Genomic DNA, 5,332 nt, shown 5'->3' with positions numbered 1-5,332 from the left:
GAGACTGCTGAGCTGGAATTGATATGCAAACTAGATACAATCAACTCAGGATTGAATAAGGACTGGGAATGGCTGAGCCATTACAAACATTGAATCTATCTCCCCTTGTAGGTATTCTCACACTTCTTATCAAACTGTCTGTACTGGGCTAGCTTGATTATCACTTCAAAAGTTTTTTTCTCTTACTTAATTGGCCTCTCAGAGTTGGTAAGACAATTCCCACCTGTTCATGCTCTCTGTATGTGTGTATATATATCTCCTCAATATATGTTCCACTCTATATGCATCTGAAGAAGTGGGCTGCAGTCCATGAAAGCTTATGCTCTAATAAATTTGTTAGTCTCTAAGGTGCCACAAGTACTCTTGTTCTTTTTGCGGATACAGACTAACACGGCTGCTACCCTGAAACCTGTTATTTGCACTCAGTTATACAAAAGTCCTTATTTCAGTTCTGAGAGGAGGTCTAGGTTTTAAGACTCTGGGCCAGCATCACTCTAGTGAAGTCAGTTTACACCAACCAAGAATCTGCCCCTCTCTTTTTCTCTTAATAGGGAATTCACTGCTGGCGGCAATTGCTGCATGCTCAGTCCTGGAGCGTGAATTCTTCAGCCTCTCCACAAACAGGTAGCTGTGGTGCAAGTGTCCCCGCGCTCCTTTGCCAAGGTGAGTTAAGCCTGATGTGGAGGGGCTCATTCTTGAAAGAGGAGTTTGGACTCTCTGGTTCCTGGGTGTTCCCACTGGGACTGTGATGGGAGGGGGTTAGTGAGGGCCTGTGGACCCCGTTAGCCCCGCCCCACTACACCTGCAGCAGATATCAGGTGTGGAGAAGGCTCACCTGAGTTGGGGGCTAGCGAGGAGGGAGGGCAGAGCTCTGCTTCTCCTGGGAGAGACTGAGACAGCTTGCAGGTTGGATGAGCCACTCAACGGGTGGGATGACCGGACCCCTGGCGACCAACCAAAGGATGGGTTGTTTGAAGACTAGGATGGGCTCCTACACTTAATGGATGACTCCATTTTGAGTTCTTAGTTTCCTTTTATCTTTGGACATTTTAATTCCTTGACGGGGTGAGAGTGAAGAGTATAATAGCGTGACTTCATTGTGTTACTTGGGAAATTGCATATGCAATTTTTCTACAACTTTTTATACTTATGGGTAGCATCCTCTAATAGTTTGATTCTTATATACTTAGTACTGGGGACAGGGTAAGGCTCCAGTCTAAGTCTGACTTAAACTTTTTAGAGGATGCATTCTGTTCTCGGTTTTATTAATTTGATCTCCACCCAGGTACTGTTAATGTAAATGAGATTTTTCCACCCCTTTGGAGATAGGTACATTTATTATTGGAATATCTCCAGCTGTTTCTTAGAGAAATACACTTAGAGTACGTCTATACTTACCTCCGGGTCCGGCGGTAAGCAATCGATCTTCTGGGTTTGATTTATCACGTCTTGTCTAGATGCGATAAATCGATCCTGGAAGTGCTCACCGTCGACGCTGGTGCTCCTGCTCCGCGAGAGGAGTACGCGGAGTCGACGGGGGAGCCTGCCTGCCGCGTGTGGACCCGCGGTAAGTTCGAACTAAGATACTTCGACTTCAGCTACGTTATTCACGTAGCTGAAATTGCGTATCTTAGTTCAAAGTGGGGGGTTAGTGTGGACCAGGCCTTAGAGTCAACGAGTCAAATTCCACAGCACTTAGAAATCACAGTGATTAGCACCTTAGAAATGCCTGCATTTGTTTATGATTCATTATTTGACTATATCCTATGTAAAAGTGTCTCATTTGTATCTTTCACGTGACCTGTCCTCAGACTAAGTTCATGCGTTGCTTTCTGAGTACAGGTTGGGTGTTCTCCATTGTTTAGCTGTTTATTTTCCCAGAAGTACTTGGGCCCAGAATTTACACTTGTGCTTTGATATGAAAGTTACCAGTATCTTCCTAACCTTCAGTATCTTCCCACACTTCCATAAGCCAATGTAGAAACAGGTGCTCTTTTCTGCGTTTGATCTCCCCCATTAGAGAGGAAGGATTGCCCAGCGATTAGGGGTCTAGCCTAGGGTTTGGGCTCAACTCCCTGCTTTGGATGGGAGTTTGGATTTCAAACCCCTGTGAAGTTTGGATCTGGGTTTTGTTTTCTTTAAAGAGAAGCCAAGGAGCCAGTGTCAGGGCCTGGGTTCTCCTCTTGTTAACCTGCAAGGCAAAGCAAGGGTTGGCATAGTCCGGAGAGGAGTGTTTGAGTGGCTGGTGGTGTTAGGGAGATGACATCCCGTTACCACAAGCAAAACTCCCTCTGTCTAGAGGCAGGGGCTAGCCAGGTAAGTCCCCATCCAGGATACCCCAAGAAGCATCACACTGGGGCCTAGGAAGTCTTGTGCTACTGTAATATAGACCTGCCCGTTGCATTAAAGATTTCAGGCTGGATCATAAGGACAAACGCTGCCTGGATGTGAGGTTTGAGAGTTTCTAAATAGTACCCATTCTTTGTCTGAAATTGTGCCATTTGAAAGCGAATTCACCAGAGAAAACAGCTCTGAGAAGTGCCCTCCAGCAATGCAGAGGAGTTGGTGGTTGAACCGAGGTGGGGGTGTGGGGATTAGAAACCTTGCATCTATAAATTGACAAAAGAGGATTTCAAGTGTCCTCCCAAATGCTTTCTCTGCCTTGCCCCCCAATACTTTGTACAACTTTCTGATTAGAGACCCATTAAAAGCAAATGGCCTTGAACTCGCCGTGAACTGGGCGTTAGATAAAGGAATGATTTACACTTCAAATAAATGAAGCAGTTTGGCTGTGGATCAAAACATAGTTAAGTTCAATGTGATCAGTTTTCCAGTGAGTCATTTTTTATGCAGAGGCAATTTTATATTTTCTCTTATAAAATTTGCATGAGAACATTATGTAACCAGGACAGGGAGCGGAAAGCAGACGTGATCTATCAATAGGGCAGAAAGCGATCATCTCCGACCAAGGTCCTACTGAAGCTATTCTAGAGCCCCGAAGCCTGTTCTTGTTCATGTTTATTTAAATTCAAGTTACATTGAACTAAACTCTAAATAAGACGGCACGACTAAGGGCGGATTAAAGCACAGACATCATAATCCCAGGCCTAGGGCACCAGCTCCTGATCGTTGTGATTATATCAGACTGTAGGATTTCGTTTTTTCTTAACAAAAGTCAGTTTCTTGCCCTGATAGTTGCATAGAAAAGCTTGAAACCGTGGCCCAACTGTAACCAAAGCAGCGGTAGCTGCCTGAGTCTTCAGAGAGCCTATGACGAGCTTTGAGGAGTGTGATTGACCCATGCATCTCATTACGGTGATCGCTTCAACACCCAGTGCTCGGGGGCCCTGCCAACACCACTCCAGCAGAGGGCGCTGTGTGTAGTGCCGTGGACACAGATTACTCATCCCAGGTCCACCCCAGCGGCTGTGACCCTACAGCCAGCCCTGCTCCTAAGGTGGGAAGATGGGGCCCATGCTGACCCCACACTGCTGCTCCTGCTTTTCAGGAAGGGCACGGAGCCTCCTGCCACCACAAAGTGGGGGGGCCCTGTGTCATGGTGTGATTGGGGCCTGGACTGCTTTAATCCAGCCCTGGCTGTGATCCGCTTTTACAGTCCTAGAGTGATAAAGTTGATGGCGGAAGAGCCCACCAGATCATCCAGTCTGACCTGTTTATCACAGCCCACCCGCACACTAAACCCAACAACCGAAATTAGACCATAGTATTACAGCCCACAGGGGATGAGACTATTTTGTGCCTGTAGTGAGGTGGGGCCAAATATTCCCCGCCCCCCTCACCAGAAGTACCAGGGTGGGACAGGAAGTAGAAAAGGAGAGCCCTGGAGCTCAGTTGCTGCTGAGCCACGGGAGAGAGCGGACCTCTCTTCAGGGGAGCAGATGGCTCCCAACGCCTTGCTGTCGGGAGGCAGACGAGGATCCGGAGGAGACAGAGGATCTTTGGACCACGGGACCGTACACCCAGAGTCTGGTAGGAAGTAGAGCGGGGGACCAGACTGTAGTCTGGTTCCGATGCTGGAATGTGAGTCAGTGGGTTGCAGCTGGAGTCCCTGGGCTGGGACCCGTTGGCGTAGGGTGGGCCTGGGTCCCCCTACCTCCTGCCATCGACCCCCACCCCTGGAATGGCGGCCTATTCACCCCTAGGCCAGAAAGCTTGTGTGCCGCTTGTAGTCTGCCCCAGCCAGGCGGCGGCAGCTAAAGACTGTGGCTCTGTTCTGCCCAGGGGCCAGAGCCCCTCTAGAGACTGTTTGTTTGTTGTTGTCTACCCCAGCCTGTGGCTGTGGGCTAAAGAAAATTGTGCTTTGCCCCACCCAGGGAGCTTTTCCCCTATAAGTAGTGAGGCGGAGAGTGAGGGACCACTGCAGTGCCTCAGGCAGAGAACAAGGGCACTGAGGTGCACCAGGGCCTGAGGCCCCCGCAGTGGCAGGGAAAAGATGATGTGAGCTATACCCAGATAATCCTGGCAAGTGACCCACACCCCCATGCTGTAGAGCAGGGATCTCAAACTCAAATCACCATGAGGGCCACATGAGGACTAGTATATTGGCCCGAGGGCCGCATCACTGAAACCTTTTCATACAACGATACAAAAGTATAGTCAAACATGAAAAAAATGAAGAGTAATATAGTATATGCTATTAGAAGTCAATGTAGTAACTTTTTAAAAACTGTAATGCGAAGACTTATAGACTCATAGACTTTAAGGTCAGAAGGGACCATTATGATCATCTAGTCTGACCTCCTGCACAACGCAGGCCACAGAATCTCACCCACCCACTCCTGTAACAACCCCCTAACCTATGTCTGAGCTATTGAAGTCCTCAAATCGAGGTTTAAAGACTTCAAGGTGCAGAGAATCCTCCAGCAAGTGACCCGTGCCCCACGCTGCAGAGGAAGGCGAAAAACCTCCAGGGCCTCTGCCAATCTGCCCTGGAGGAAAATTCCTTCCCGACCCCAAATATGGCAATCAGCTAAACCCTGAGCATGTGGGCAAGATTCACCAGCCAGACATCCAGGAAAGAATTCTCTGTAGTAACTCAGATCACACCCCATCTAACATCCCATCACAGGCCATTGGGCATATTTACCTGCTAATAATCAAAGATCAATTAATTGCCAAAATTAGACTATCCCATCATACCATCCCCTCCATAAACTTATCATGCTTAGTCTTGAAGCCAGATATGTCTTTTGCCCCCACTACAGAGGAGTTTTAATAGAATATAAACACTCACTAATGCACCTCACTCAAATGACAAAACGCGCATTTACTTTTAGAATTACTTTGGTTAAAGCCCCACCCCCATTCCACC

This window comes from Trachemys scripta, chromosome 20 (genome assembly GCF_013100865.1).
Source record: "Trachemys scripta elegans isolate TJP31775 chromosome 20, CAS_Tse_1.0, whole genome shotgun sequence".
NCBI classification, from domain to species: domain Eukaryota; kingdom Metazoa; phylum Chordata; order Testudines; family Emydidae; genus Trachemys; species Trachemys scripta.
This window is presented reverse-complemented; position numbering follows the sequence as displayed.